This window comes from Salvelinus fontinalis, chromosome 42, assembly GCF_029448725.1.
Source record: "Salvelinus fontinalis isolate EN_2023a chromosome 42, ASM2944872v1, whole genome shotgun sequence".
Classification (NCBI taxonomy): domain Eukaryota; kingdom Metazoa; phylum Chordata; class Actinopteri; order Salmoniformes; family Salmonidae; genus Salvelinus; species Salvelinus fontinalis.
In genome coordinates this window covers 15,052,191-15,069,290 of record NC_074706.1, presented here as the reverse complement: position 1 = coordinate 15,069,290, position 17,100 = coordinate 15,052,191, and the positions used below count along the sequence as shown (strand labels likewise).

Sequence of the window (17,100 nt, the reverse complement as noted above, 5' to 3'; positions counted from 1 at the left end):
AGGGATGGGCATGAGTAATAGCGTACTAGAACTAACGTCAAAGCTAAATTTAACCAGAGATTAAAAAATATATACACTACCCTTCAAAATTTTGGGGTCACTTAGAAATGTCCTTGTTTTTGAAAGAAAAGCACATTTTTTGTCCATTAAAATAACATCAAATTGATCAAAGATACAGTGTAGACATTGTTAATGTTGTAAATGACTATTGTAGCTGGAAACGGCTGATTTTTTATACATCAGCAACCATCGCTCCGGTGTTCCAATGGCACGTTGTGTTAGCTAATCCAAGTTTAGCATTTTAAAAAGGCTAATTGATCATTAGAGAACCCTTTTGCAATTATGTTGAAAACTGTTGTTCTGATTTAAAGAAGCAATAAAACAGGCCTTCTTTAGACTAGTTGAGTATCTGGAGCATCAGATACGCACCACCTCTACGCAGACGACACCATTCTGAATACTTCTGGCCCTTCTTTGGACACTGTGTTAACAACCCTCCAGACAAGCTTCAATGCCATACAACTCTCCTTCCGTGGCCTCCAACTGCTCTTAAATACAAGTAAAACTAAATGCATGCTCATCAACCGATCGCTGCCTGCACCTGCCCAGCATCACTACTCTGGACGGTTCCGACTTAGAATATGTGGACAACTACAAATACCTAGGTGTCTGGTTAGACTGTAAACTCTCCTTCCAGACTCACATCAATCATCTCCAATCCAAAGTTAAATCTAGAATTGGCTTCCTATTTCGTAACAAAGCATCCATCACTCATGCTGCCAAACATACCCTCGTAAAACTGACCATCCTACCGATCCTCGACTTACGCGATGTCATTTACAAAATAACCTCCAATACCCTACTCGATAAATTGGATGCAGTCTATCACAGTGCCATCCGTTTTGTCACCAAAGCCCCATATACTACCCACCATTGCGACCTGTACACTCTCGTTGGCTGGCCCTCGCTTCATACTCGTCGCCAAACCCACTGGCTCCGGGTCATCTACAAGACCCTGTTAGGTAAAGTCCCTCCTTATCTCAGCTCGCTGGTCATCATAGCAGCACCCACCTGTAGCACGCGCTCCAGCAGGTATATCTCTCTGGTCACCACCAAAGCCAATTCCTCATTTGGCCTCCTTTCCTTCCAGTTCTCTGCTGCCAATGACTGGAACGAACTGCAAAAATCTCTGAAGCTGGAAACACTTATCTCCCTCACTAGCTTTAAGCACCAGCTGTCAGAGCAGCTCACAGACTACTGCACATGTACATAGCCCACCTATAATTTAGCCCAAACAACTACCTCTTCCCCTACTGTATTTATTTATTTAGCTCCTTTGCACCCCATTATTTCTACTTTGTACATTCTTCCACTGCAAATCTACCATTCCAGTGTTTTACTTGCTATATTGTATTTACTTCGCTACCATGGCCTTTTTGTTGCCTTCACCTCCCTTCTCACCTCATTTGCTCACATTGTATATAGATTTATTTTTCTACTGTATTATTTACTGTATGTTTGTTTTACTCCATGTGTAACTCTGTGTTGTTGTATGTGTCGAACTGCTTTGCTTTATCTTGGCCAGGTCGCAATTGTAAATGAGAACTTGTTCTCAACTTGCCTACCTGGTTAAATAAAGGTGAATGAAAAAAATAAATCAGCATTTGTGGGTTTGATTTCAGGCTCAAAATAGCTAGAAACAAAGACCTTTCTTCTGAAACTCGTCAGTATATTCGTTCTGAGAAATTAAGTCTATTCCATGCAAGAAATTGCCAAGAAACTGAAGATCTCGTACAACGTTGTGTACTACTCCCTTCCCAGAACAGAGCAAACTGTCTAACCAGAATAGAAAGAGGAGTGGGAGGCCCCGGTGCACAACTGAGCAAGAGAACAAGTACATTACAGTGTCTAGTTTGAGAAACAGACGCCTCACAAGTCCTCAACTGGCAGCTTCATTAAATAGTCTCCAAAAAACACCAATCTCAACGTCAACAGTAAAGAGGCGACTCCGGGATGCTGGCCTTCTAGGCAGAGTTGCAAAGAAAAATCCATATCGCAGACAGGCCAATAAAAATAAAATATTAAGATGGGCAAAAGACCAGACACTGGACAGATAAATGGCTCTCTGTACACCCATGTAGATATTATATTTTTAACTGCCGTTTCCAGCTACAATAGTCGTTTACAACATTAATTAACAATGTCTACACTGTATTTCTGATCAATTTGATGGTATTTTAAAAATGGACAACAAAAAAAGTGCTTTTCTTTCAAAAACAAGGACATTTCTAAGTGACCCCAAACTTTTGTAGGGTAGCGTAGACTGTAAACCTATTAGGTGGAATGTGCTTTATGTGCTTGCCCGAACAGGCAAGTGAAAAGACAACGTTATTTTACTTTGACTCTAGGGTTCTATTACATGTGCATTTGCGGTGCACAACAAAAAAGAGACCAAGCCAAGCATCACACAGTTCTCCCTAAATTACCTTTCCCCCCTTGTGTCTCATTCACTCAGTTGCATTCCGACCACTTCCTCCACACACACAAGCTCCCGTTAGGTTTACAGAAATGCCTATTAAAACATATCTAACTGATGGGATACACAAGCTACATTCCATGCCAAATGACAGTTTTATCACAAATTCAAAATGGACTGGTTGATTTAAGTAGGAAAAGTGTATTTTCATCAGAATCCGTAAGCATAGGCCTGATCACCAAACAGATGTCGCAGCGGTAATTCATCACCATGCAATGTAGTGTTCAATGTGGAATTGTTCATCCGTTTTGAAAATGCCACAGAACAACCAGAATAAACTCAATTGAACGTCTCTGTATATCAAAAATAATAAAGATTTGGGTTTGTAACCCTGCAACGTTTTTTCTTCTTCTTTGAACTCGCCAAATTAAGCCCCGTTTCAAATGATCACTGAGAATAACTGTCCCAGACACAAAATCACTTCACGCCGGCAAATGTTCTATTTTATTCGGTTGTATTACATCATAGTTTGGGTGTGACTTGACTGTGATAAGGGCTCATGAAATAAGAGCTTCTTGTCTGCTAAATTAACAAAACAAGGCTATGCCATTGCACAGCAATAGGCTTCTATGCAAGCGCTACTGCTGAGGTGCAAGCGCTACTGCTGCCTTTTTGAAGATTGTGTTCCACGATATAATATAACCAGCTGATATTACGGTTTTAAAAAATGTATCTGAAATGCTTTTTTATTGGCTGAATATCAGACAGTTTATTAGGTACACCACCCTGTTCACGAAAATGGATCACACCTACAGACAGTGAATCACACGGCTGTGGCTTGCTATATAAAGCAGGCAGACAGGCATCCAGTTACTGACAATAGGATGGGCAAAACGAGTGACCTAAGTGACTTTGAGCGTGGTTTGATCATCAGTGCCAGGTGTACCAGATCCAGTATCTCAGAAACGGCCACCCTCCTGGGATTTTCACGTATGACAGTCTAGGATTTACAGAGAATGCTGTGACAAACAAAAAACATCCAATCAGCGGTAGTCCTGTGGGCAAAAACAGCTTGTTGATGTCGAAGGAGAACGTCGAGAATTGTGCAAGCTAACAGGCGGGCCAAAAACATGCAAATAAGGGCACAGTACAACAGTGGTGAGCAGAACGGCACCTCAGGAATGCACAACTCAATCCTTGTCACGGATGGGCTATTGCAGCAGACGACCACACCGGGTTCCACTCCTATCGGCTAAAAACAAGACGCAGCAGCTCCAGTGGGCACACAATCATCAACACTGGACAATTGAGGAGTGGAAAGACATTGCCTGGAACATGACAGTGAGTTCAGTTTACTTGAGTGGCCTTCGGAGTCCCCAGACCTCAACCCAATTAAAGCATAATTGGGATGAGATGGAATGGGCTGTTGGCAGCATGAATGTACCAACGTCTAATCTGCAGCAACTGCGTGATGCCATCGCGTCAGCATGGACCAACATCCCTGTGGAATGTTTCCAACACCTTGTAGAATGGCCCAAAGAATTCAGGCTGTTCTGAAGTAGGGTTGGGTGATATGGCAAAAATATCATATCATGGTGTTTTTCAAATTTGACAGTATTTTATGTTTTTTGATTAATAAAAGGTCTAAATTTACTTAATGAGTAGTGCGTGACCCTAGGGTGGCAACATATATTCTAAATTATTTCAATGGGTCTTTCTCCATTCGGAATGTTTTATTCTGTTCAATTCAACTTCAACCTAAAATAATTTCCTGCATTTCCATCAATTTCTGCATTTCCTGCACTCATTTGAGATCATTTCCACACTGCCACAATATGAGCAAAAATACTAGGCCTTATTTTTAACCAAATTTTGCAATTGCGATTTGCGATTTAGATCTAGATAAATAATAGTGGGCACTTTGAATACAGTGTTGTTTGACATGACAAAGAATGAAAATGCCATGGACGACTTGTAACAGGGTAGGAACCAAGTGATTCTCAGTGTTTCCTAGGGGACCCTATCATCTTCGGCTACAATAAAAATTATTCATATAGACAAAATATTCATGCTTCGCCTATTCTTCTTTGATTTATAAGATACTGTTGCACAAACAACATGCTGATTTAAGCCTCCACCAGTACTGGTATCAGGCTTTATTAGCTAGCTACGTTCGCTCGGACTCAGTACTTATATTAGCTAGCTAGCCAGCTAACTAGCGATTAGCATTAGTGGCTAACACGATTTAGCTTAACTTGCTAAGAAAATACAAACTAGCTGTTTTCATATGTAAGAAACAGAGAACAATATTGTAATTATAGAACGCTTGTGGATTTATATTAAGCTCAAAGTGGAAACATTGTTGTCATCAACATTGTTGCGTGTGCTGCATTGACCATGCAGACTGAACGCAATATTCTCTGGTCAAGCAACAACAAAATGCGCTCCTTGAGTGACAGGGGGCGGGACTAGGTCTGTTTGGAAAGCCGCATAAAGAGAGAGAGAGAGCGGAGAGGGATGATTCAAGTAGCGGAGTAAACTATAAAAATGGACGTTACACACGGCGTATCACATTTAACAAACCAAACATTAAAATACCGATATAAAAAGGTAAAGTAAAAACCCAAACCGGTCCGTTCATAAATACCGGTATATAGTAAAATACGGTATACCGCCCAACCCTATTCTGAAGGCAAAGGGGGGTCCGATCCAGTACTAGATGGATGTACCTAATAAACTGGCTGGTGAGTGTATATGGGGCAATTTGTGAGTGTATATGGGAATTTGTTATCTGTAATGGTTATGATAAATGAGCCATTGTATACAGATAAATGCGCAAATGTACTTCCAGTGCGGGCCTCCTTTCGGGTAGCCAAAGAAAATAAAATTGAGTACTCGAACACTCAAAAAATGGAAAATGCCCATCCCTAGTCAAGATTTGACATGTTGGCACTACTTAGTGCCCATGGGAAAGTTGAAGGCCAGTTTGTCAGCATACTGCACCAACTCTGATAAGTCTCTGGTCTGACTCAAAAAAAGAATGGTTCAACAATAAATCTAATATTATTTCTCCCACGTTGGATACGGTCGCTGTCCTCGGATCTGAAACAATCTTCAGTGCCCTGTAGAATTGCCGCCTTTCCCTATGTTGCTATGTGCATAATATCAAAGTTAACCAGCATATTGGGAGTGAGAACAATGCAGCAGAGGCAGCAGCAGCAGAGACAAGCATACAGCCTTTGCCTTAGCTTAATTGTCTAAGAAAATTGAGGAAAGAAGAAACCCCAATTTAATTAGGTCTATAATCCAGTTCTCTGCTGCCAAGGACTGGAAAGAATTGCAAAAATCACTGAAGCTGGAGTCATATCTCCCTCTCTAATTTTAAGCATCAGCTGTCTGAGCAGCTTACCGATCACTGTACCTGTACACAGCCAATCTGTAAATAGCACACCCGACTACCTCATCCCATATTATTACTTACCCTCTTGCTCTTTTGCACCCCAGTATCTCTACTTGCACATCATCATCTGCACATCTATCACTCCAGTATTAAATGCTAAATTGTAAAATGTTTTCGCCTATAGGGACTATTTATTGCTTACCTCCCTACATTTGCACACACTGTACATAGATTTTTACATTTTTATTTTCTGTTATTGACTGTACGTTTGCTTATGTGCAACTCTGTGCTGTTGTCGCACTGCTTTGCTTTATCTTGCCCAGGTCGCAGTTGTAAATAAGAACATGTTCTCAACTGGCCTACCTGGTTAAATAAAAGGTGAAATAAAAATATTAAAAAATCAATAGCCTAACTGTTAAATGTGCCTGGCTTTATAAATCATCCATATACATCTACAGAAATTCAAAAGATCTTGCTTCTGTTGCCTGTTCGAGTGTGTTTAAAACCTTTTCTCAATAGGGGGGCGCCATTTCGACTTTGTAAAAATTCGTTCCCAAATTAAACTGCCTCGTACTCAACTCTTGCTCGTACAATATGCATATTATTATTACTATTGGATAGAAAACACTCTAGTTTCTAAAACCGTTTGAATTATATCTGTGAGTAAAACAGAACTAATTTTGCAGCAAACTTCCTGTCAGGAACTGAAAAATCTCAAATCGGGGGCTCTGTTCCAGGGTCAGTTTATAAATTTGCATGTAATCTATGGGTCGACATGCACTGCATACGCCTTCCCCTAGATGTCAGTAAGCAGTGAGAATTGGAATGGGGTGTCTGGGTAGTTCTGAGGCCGTATAAAAGCTCTTGGAACCGGGTGTGCAGTCTTTTCAACGTTCGCCATGACGCATGACAGACCTCAGGATTGCATTCTGAAAAGCTCTCGTTATAGGCTTTAGATATAACCGACTATGATTTTATTCGATATAGGTGTTAAAAACATCATAATGTAGTTATTTTAAACAGAGTTATATCAGTTTATATCAGTATATTGCGATTTTCGGTATTTCATTTGTGCTGCGTTATAGTGAGTTGGACACGTCTTCGTCACATGGCTAATGTTTGCTGCTAATTCCAAAGTTGAAGACGACAATCTACAACCGAGCAACGATTCTTCTGGACAAAGGACAACTTGCACAAGATTCTGATGGAAGCTCATCAAATAGTAAGAACTATTTATGATGTTAATTCGTTGTTCTGTTGAAAAATGTTAAACTACTATTCCGCCATTAATTTCGGTGCGGTCTCGCTTTAACGGACGCTGTATGTCGTAGTAACGTTAATTTTAAAAATCTAAAATGCCTCTCCCAAGATTTCTCCCGACATTTTGTTGGCAGCTTGGCTACTATTTTCATTGTATAACCACGATTTGTGCCGCTAAATATGCACATTTTAAAACAAACAATATATGTATTGTGTAATATGATGTTATAGGACTGTCATCTGATGAAGTTTTGAGAAGGTTAGTGAAAAATGTAATATCTTTTGCTGGTTTATTCGCTATCGCTAACGTGCATGAATCAATGCTGCTGTGTGGTTGGCTATTGTAGTAAGCTAATATAATGCTATATTGTGTTTTCGCTGTAAAACACTTAGAAAATCTGAAATATTGGCTGGATTCACAAGATCTTTGTCTTTCATTTGCTGTACGCTGTGTATTTTTCAGAAATGTTTTATGATGAGTATTTAGGTAATACACGATGGTCTCTGTAGTTATTCTAGTTGCTTTGGTGAGAGTTGTGATGGTGGCTGCAATGGTAAACTATGATTTATACCTGAAATATGCACATTTTTCTAACAAAACATATGCTATACAATAAATATGTTATCAGACTGTCATCTGATGAAGTTGTTTCTTGGTTAGTGACTATTTATATCTTTATTTGGTCGAATTTGTGATAGCTACCTATGCAGTAAAAAAAATGGTGGAGAAAAAAAAGTTGTGTCTTTTGCTATCGTGGTTAGCTAATAGAAATACATATTGTGTCTTCCCTGTAAAACATTTTAAAAATCAGAAATGATGGCTGAATTCACAGGATGTGTATCTTTCAACTGGTGTCTTGGACTTGTGATTTCATGATGTTTAGATGCTAGTATTTACTTGTGGCGCTAGGCTATGCTAGTCAGCTTTTTTACTGATGAGGGTGCTCCCGGATCCGGGATTGTGACCAAGTAAAAGTTAATAGCCTACTTATTCCGTGAGCACCAAGCCTCATGCAATTGGCAAATTTCACTGTTTTTAATATTTGCTATGCTGTAATAAAGGCTTTACAAAAAAACAGACTGGTAATTACCTATAATTTATTTAGTGTGGTTTACACTTATTCCAAACAGGCAGAAAAATGACAGCACCTGTGTCGTCACACATAATATGCACACAGCTCTTGCTCCTATACCCTCCTTTTTCTTGATCTCCTTGTTATTATTACAATTATTATTATCATCATCATTATTATAATAATAAGTCATGTTGTCATCATTAGTAGGCTTGTATAACCACCACCGAGCTGTAGGCCTAAGAGGGTGTGCTGTTTAGTCCTAATACCGTAACTTACTTAGGCCTGTATTTCAATATATAGGCTACAGTATCAATCAATCAATCAATCATTCGTTCATGCCATCACACAGCATATGAAACAATTATGCTTTGAAATGCAATCAAGCATTTTAGTTTAAAATTGAATAATTAGCCTAAACAATAATTAAACCGCAACTCACGAATGCATGCAACTGTTTTTAGTCTGCTGTAATAAAATGCTTTTTATATTTTTTCCCCGTTAGAACAGACTCTCTGGTACACTTATTTACTTCCCCTTTGCCCCCTGAGCAAAGAGTAAACATAAGCGCTTTAGAGTTTATTTTTCACGTCTTCCACATCCCTTTTGCTGTCGACATTGTGTTCGGAGTTTGTTATAGCCTGTCACAATCACATTGGTTATAAGTCAGGCCCTATTGGTCACATGCATCTGATGCTTACATGTTTCACGTAAAGAGAGCAAGGGTTGGGGGAATAGAATATGTTTTTCGTAAAGAAATGAGGGATTTCGGTAACAGAACTTTTTAGGCAGAACTAAGTAAAAAACTAAAACGGCTGACATGATGTTGCAGGGACAGCGGGGACAGCTATTGCTGTGCTGCTTTCGCTGCAGTACGGAGGAGAGCGAGAAAACGTATGCCAGTCACACAGGCACTCGATGTCATGTTTGTTAACACAGTGTGACCATCGGGCTCTTTGAGTTCTTAATGATTTAATCAAACAGTGTGCTTAAAGTATCAGACAAGCTCAGTGCATATGTAGTTGATATTATTCAAAACACATAGGGTGTGTGTCTATATATGGAAAAATACGTTTAAACAATCGATTGGTCGAAAGAACAGGACGACTCTCGGTCGACCAAGATGCCTTTTGGTCGGGTACAGCCCTAGTCCTACCGTTTCTGTACTATACTTTGGTATGCGGTATTACCAAAAGTGCACACAAGGGGCGCCATTAAAAAAAATAAAGGGCCTCCCAAGTGGCGCAGCAGTATAAGGCACTGTAACACAGTGCTTGAGGTGTCACTACAGACCCGGGTTTTATCCTAGGCTGTGTCGCAGCCGGCCGTGACCGCTTCCATGTCATTGCCAAAGATACAGGCCTTTTGGCAATCTCAATCATTGGTTGTTAGAAATAACATTAATATTTTCCATGACAACATGCGGCGCCTCGGACATAGAATTTGAATTATAACAAAGTCAAAAATAAACATTTAGCTGCTAGCTAGGCAAGTTGTTGCACTTTGAGTCTTAAAATCAAAGCAAAGAGGTTTTGTGGTTGGAATTGCAGTATATATTTATTTTGAGAATTTTACATGAGCTACCGACTTTTGACAGACTGGTTTGTCTGGACAAAAAAAAAAAAAAAAAAAAAAAAACAGTTGCTTATTAACCGGATACGAACGTGTTCTGTGAGGGGAAAAAAGCGACAGAGTTCCAATATTTGGATAATCGTTGTGTTTGAAGGATAGCTGTGAGGTTTATCGAATCAGTATCAATAACTCTGTTCTCCTTGAGCTCATTAATGATAGAATGTTCATATCTGAAGATGGCAGAAAGGCCAGTCTCTTTGGCAACGACAAGGAGTGGAACGTTAGTTGAAGAGACTGGGACTCAGGCTAGAATGTCTCTGCTGTAAGTAAGAAGCTTGATCATGACATCTAGCCACTTAGCTAGCAAATTAGCAAACTAAATGCAAAGCTGGAGCCCTGAGCTTGATCTAATTTAGTTGACATACCTTAGATCTTATAGTTATACTTAATATATGGTTATAAGCAATGGCGTAGCCCAACCCTGCAGCCCCAACCCAAATGTTTTTGCTTTTTACTGTCGGTATTTCAAAATATACCATATGCCGGGGTATTGCCCAAGCCTACTGCAATTACTTTTATTTAAAACAAACAGGCTTTGGCTACCTTGATTTTGAGAGCAATAGCCAAGTAGCTTATTATGGCTAGAGTTTGACTAAATATCTTAATTATTTTAGCATGTCAACGGCTATATTCACTATATTCACAATCAGTTATGTAACAGGTTGCAGGAGCATTCCCCTTACAGTGACAGACCTCAGGAAAGTCTCATTTAATGTTCAATTACGGTCAGATGCCGTGATGTTAAGCCTAACCAGGGGTGAAAGTACATTTTTTGCCGGCACGTTCATTTTCGTAGTATTTTTTTTTTAATACTACAAAAATTACAGGGTGGCCTTCTCTGCCGACACTGACAAACAGATCAATAAAAACAATGTCTGATCCATATAAAAATCGGCCTACGAAAAGGGGAAACAAATACAATATGACGTCCAGCTAACCTGGAGGAAACTATTGTCCAAAAGTGGCACTGACCCAATGACAAAGACAGTGAATATGCACACTTACCGGGGATATGGCCGATGTTCTCCGCTGGTGCCAATATGATAGGCTACTGTTCGCTCAATTAATAATTTTTACAACTAAAAGATAGATTGGAGTCTTTTCATTGTCATCTCTTTACAGCAATAGCCATTTGCTTTCCAAACATTTTTTCGACGATTGTATTTTTAAATATTGCAATATGCCTGGCTGTTTCTCTCTGCTTTTCACTGACAGTTGCAACTTAACAATCACCTATTTGGTATTTGCAGTGCGCGCTGCCCAAATTGGGGGCCCTTCCGACTGTAGGCTATGTGATTTGAAACAATCCACAGGTTGTTTTTTAAGACGCTAATGATCCTCTGTAGCCAAATCATGCTTTCTGGTGTGGGAACCTATTTTGAATGATTTTTTCTTTCTTTCTGTATAAGGTAATTAGACTATATACATTTTGGCAATTCAATTTACTTTAGGGAAAACCTCGCTTTCAAACCTTTTTCCATTCTGTGCCCTAATGAACATGACACCTTTAATTTCATATTTGAAGTCACCCTCCACTCTGACTCTCCGAGGGTGGGTGTTTGTTCTATTGTTCATTCGTCCCTCAGCAGTCAAGATGTAGAAAAGGCTAACTGACAGCTTTGGACATTGCGCACAATAAAAAGTATCTGATTACTTCTTAATAGCCTTTCCCATAAGGGGGGGGGGGGGGGGGGGGGGGCACTGTGAAACTCTTGGTACACTAGGTTTACAGTGGAACTGTAAAAAACTAAATGTTCACAAGGGACGGAATCTGAGGCACAGAGAATACAGAGTTAAGCCTTTAGCTATTCAACAATCTGTGTGCACATGGCATGACACATGCAGAGCATCTTGAGTCAGAAGCCAGTAAGTTCTATAGCAGGTTTTTAGCCAGAACAGTTTTCTGTGGACCCCAGGAAGAGTAGATGCTGCATGTGCAGTAGCTAAAGGCGATCCTCAAACTCCCGAGTGGCGCAGCGCTCTAAGTTACTGCATCTCAGTGCAAGAGGGGTCACTACAGTCCCAGGTTTGATTCCAGGCTGTATCACATCCGGCTGTGATTGGGAGTCCCATAGTGTGGCGCACAATTGGGCCAGCATCGTTCAGGTTTGGCCGGGGTATGCCATCATTGTAAATAAGAATGTGGTCTTAACGGACTTCCCTAGTTAAATAAAGGCTACATAAAATAAAAACTACATTAAAACAGCAGTCTGTGCCGGGCAGGTAAGGGTTAATGCATTACCTAAACCCTTTCTTCCCATCCACTGATGACACCAACCCTGTAATAATATGCAATTCTGTGAAACAACTTAGTCTACGTCAACAGGGAAGAAAATGGTGCTGTCTGACATTACTCTTTTGTTTATATAACGTTAGCACTTTACTAAGCACATGCATGGTCGAGAAAAAGCCAGCCAACAGCACTTCGAATAGGAGCACGTCTAGAACATTCTATTGCGTGTGCAAAATTCGTAACTTCACTTTCAGGTTGGCTGAACCAAGAGCCAATGCGTTTCAAAAGTGAAACTGCATAGAAAATGTACAATTCGTTAATCAGTCTGTCTGATGTACAAAATAATTGAATACGCAGTTTCACGAGCGACTGATATCCACAGCACGAGCTCGGCCTAACAAATACTACACCTGCTTATCAACAACGATGATTGTACCGACTTATACAATATTGACTTGAGTCTCACATTTTACTGTTATGAAAATATGATCACATTTTTTGCCAACGAGACGTACGCCAACGCACAGCTGATAATGGGCCTAAATGCATTTGCTCTTCCATCATTAGCGGAGGGGGGCGTATTTTCAAAAATCGATGAAACGATGGTTACGGTTCAATCCCTATCATAGATATTTATATACACACATGAGACAAATAAACTAGCTTTTACAACGATATCCCAACTGCAACCGCGCCTATTAACATACAACCCTGTATACAGTCACGTTTGACGCTGCAAAGCAACACAAATATTAGGACACTTACCAATCAATACCGTCCACGATATCTGCGCGTCTCTTCTTCACCGATACCAATGAGAGAAATAGCAGGCCAATAAAACAACCAAAAACGATGCACTTCAGATAACTAGCTACAGTAACGTTAGCGACACAACTGTCTTATCTACACGGGATAGGCTACAGCCCATGCAAAGCGTCTTCATTCAACTCGCGATGTTGGTGGTTGACTCCGGTTTGCTCGATATTGGCTTGCTGGCTAGCTATGTAGCAATATTTATCAACACTGTAACAGACAGAAAACTGCGAAGCGGACATCACGATCAATTAAACCGATTCAAAAAGGCGACAACTGCTCCTCAGACGACTATATATGTTGATTTCCAGGTGTACAATATTCTCGTGGTCAATTTTGAACGGTTCTTCAAGCACGTAGTGCTCGTAGTCCCTCCTCCTAGCCCGTTTAACGGAGACAGAGTCGTGTACAGTGCATACGCGGGATTGCTGTGTTCTGGTTGGAAGGAGGAATTGATGCAATGCTCACGTAGTTTTTCCTGGCTGGCTGGCATTTGCTGTGTTTTTCCTGGCTGGCATCAGAGATGGGAGAACTCTCCCCCCTTTTTTTAATTAAACCTTTATTTAACTAGGCAAGTCAGTTAAGAACAAATTCTTATTTACAATGACGGCTTACCAAAAGGCTAAATGCCTCATGAGGGGACGGGGCCTGGGATTAAAAATAAATACAATATAAATAAAGGACAAAACACACATCACAATAAGAGAGACAACACGACACAAAGAGAGACCTAAAGACAACAACATAGCAAGGCAGCAACATAAAACACGGTACAAACATTATTGGGCACAGAACAAAGGGCAAGAAGGTAGAGACAACAATACATCACACAAAGCAGCCACAACTGTCAGTAAGAGTGTCCATGATTGAGTCTTTGAATGAAGAGATTGAGTAAACTGTCTAGTTTGAGTGTTTGTTGTAGCTCATTTCTGCCTGGCTGGCGTCGGGATTTAATTTTTTTTACATGATGATTATAATGGTATTACCACCTGGGGGGAAATCAAATCTAATTCTATTTGTCACATGTGCCAAATACAACCAGGTGTAGACCTTTACAGTGAAACGCTTACTTACAAGCCGTTAACTAACAATGCAGTTAAGAAAATACCTCCCAAAAAATAAGAGATAAGAATAACAAATAATTAAAGAGCAGCAGTAAATAACAATAGCAGGGCTATATACAGGGGGTACCGGTATGCAACTAATCAAATAGTCTGGGTAGCCATTTGATTAGCTGTTCAGGAGTCTTATAGCTTGGGGGTAGAAGCTGTTTAGAAGCTTCTTGGACCTAGACTAGGTCCCCCCGTGTGGTTCTGGGATTTTTGCTCACCGTTCTTGTGATCATTTTGACCCCACGGGGTGAGATCTTGCGTGGAGCCCCAGATCAAGGGAGATTATCAGTGGTCTTGTATGTCTTCCATTTCCTAATAATTGCTCCCACAGTTGATTTCTTCACACCAAGCTGCTTACCTATTGCAGATTCAGTCTTCCCAGCCTGGTGCAGGTCTACAATTTTGTTTCTGGTGTGCTTTGACAGCTCTTTGGTCTTGGCCATAGTGGAGTTTGGAGTGTGACTGTTTGAGGTTGTGGACAGGTGTCTTTTATACTGATAACAAGTTCAAACAGTTGCCATTAATACAGGTAACGAATGGAGGACAGAGGAGCCTCTTAAAGAAGAAGAAGTTACAGGTCTGTAACGGCAGTCTAGCTCCTCCTCCTCAGACGAGGAGAGGAGAGAAGGATCGGAGGACCAATGTGCAGCGTTGTAATTTTCCATGAATTTAATAAACACAAAGACAAGATACTGACAAACTAATACAAAACAACAAACGACTGTGAAGCTACAAATGAAAGTGCAATACACTAACGTTAGACATAGACACTATACAAAATAACAAACAAACTAACCGTCACAGTCCTGTGTGGCACAAACACTGACACAAGAAACAACCACCCACAATTCCCAACACAAAACAAGCCACCTATATATGATTCTCAATCAGGGACAACGATTGACAGCTGTCTCTGATTGACAACCATATTAGGCTGAACACAGAAACAGACGAACTAGACACACAACATAGAATTCCCACCCAGCTCACGTCCTGACCAACACTAAACAAGCAAAACACATAAGAACTCTGGTCAGGACGTTACAAGGTCTGTGAGAGCCAGAAATCTTGCTTGTTTGTAGGTGACCAAATACTTATTTTCCACCATAATTTGCAAATAAATTCATTAAAAATCCTACAATGTGATTTTCTGTTTTTTTTTCCTCATTTTGTCTGTCATAGTTGAAGTGTACCTGTGATGAAAATTACAGGCCTCTCTCATCTTTTTAAGTGGGAGAACTTGCACAATTGGTGGCTGACTAAATACTTTTTTTGCCCCACTGTACGTGCTTTCAGTTCATCCCATTTCTTTTCCAGCCATTGAACGTTAGCTAGCAGAACGGAAGGCAAGGGAAGATTAGCCACTCATCGCCTGATCCTCACAAGGCACCCTGATCTCTTTCCGCGAAACCTCCATTTCCGTTTCGAGCGAATCACGGGGATCTGGGCCTGGTCGGGTGTCTGTAGTATATCCCTCGTGTCCGACTCATTGAAGAAGAACTCTTTGTCCAGTTTGAGGTGAGCAACCGCAGTTCTGATGTCCAGAAGTTATTTTCGGTCATAAGAGACGGTAGCAGCAACATTATGTGCAAAACAAGTAACGAACAATGCAAAAAAAAAAAAAAATAGCATGGTTGGTTCTGAGCCAATAAAACGGCAGCCCTCCCCTCCGGAGCCCTTTCCCCACCCCCCAAAAAATGCATGCATTCACATGCAGACTATTTTATTATAGAGATTAAAAAATCATAGTATGTTTGTTATTTACATTTATATGCCTATAGAAGTTGGTGTAACATACTTGGCTAGAAATAATTCTATTGAGATTCTATTGAGCATTATTTATTTAGTCACCCAACTTATTGACTGCACATTAACAATGTCATCATCAGGATCTCAGTCCCAGTGAATGAGCTGAGATAGTGGTTAAGATGTCACAACCTGATATAGTCAAACACTGTCTTATGATGATGACTAGTCTAGATTCTAGAACAATAAAAAGCATCATGCCATGACTCAAACTGAATTAGCCTAGATCCCAGGTGTCAAGAGTCACCTATATAATCAATGGGATTAGTCCAGTACAACTGGACCAAAAGGAAACAAAACAATTTTTCAAATCAAATCAAATCAAATGGTATTGGTCTCGTACACATATTTTGCAGATGTTATTGCAGGTGCAGTTAAATATTGTTTTTGTTTCTATCTCCAACAGTGCAGTAATACCTAATAGAAAACAATCCACACAAACCCAAACATTTTTAATAATGAAATTAAGAAATACCAGAATGAGCAATGTCTGGAATATATATATATATATATATATTTATATATATATATATACACTGCTCAAAAAAATAAAGGGAACACTTAAACAACACAATGTAACTCCAAGTCAATCACACTTCTGTGAAATCAAACTGTCCACTTAGGAAGCAACACTGATTGACAATAAATTTCACATGCTGCTGTGCAAATGGAATAGAAAACAGGTGGAAATTATAGGCAATTAGCAAGACAGCCCCAAAAAAGGAGTGATTCTGCAGGTGGTGATCACAGACCACTTCTCAGTTCCTATGCTTCCTGGCTGATGTTTTGGTCACTTTTGAATGCTGGCGGTGCTCTCACTCTAGTGGTAGCATGAGACGGAGTCTACAACCCACACAAGTGGCTCAGGTAGTGCAGTTCATCCAAGATGGCACATCAATGCGAGCTGTAGCAAAAAAGGTTTGCTGTGTCTGTCAGCGTAGTGTCCAGAGCATGGAGGCGCTACCAGGAGACAGGCCAGTACATCAGGAGACGTGGAGGAGGCCGTAGGAGGGCAACAACCCAGCAGCAGGACCGCTACCTCCGCCTTTGTGCAAGGAGGTGCACTGCCAGCGCCCTGCAAAATGACCTCCAGCAGGCCACAAATGTGCATGTGTCTGCTCAAACGGTCAGAAACAGACTCCATGAGGGTGGTATGAGGGCCCGACGTCCACAGGTGGGGGTTGTGCTTACAGCCCAACACCGTGCAGGACGTTTGGCATTTGCCAGAGAACACCAAGATTGGCAAATTCGCCACTGGCGCCCTGTGCTCTTCACAGATGTAAGCAGGTTCACAC

The 17,100-nt window shown here is 40.5% G+C and overlaps 1 protein-coding gene across 1 annotated transcript in view; it reads right to left on the bottom strand.

The window, feature by feature from the left end:
* Positions 1-13,329, bottom strand: part of LOC129841280 (RING finger protein 24-like) — a 53,334-nt gene extending 40,005 nt beyond the window's left edge. The window contains exon 1 of the mRNA XM_055909475.1: positions 12,840-13,329. The gene's annotated coding sequence lies outside the window, so the exon portion shown is untranslated. The remainder of the gene's footprint in view (positions 1-12,839) is intronic.
* Between the last annotated feature and the right edge of the window lie 3,771 nt (positions 13,330-17,100).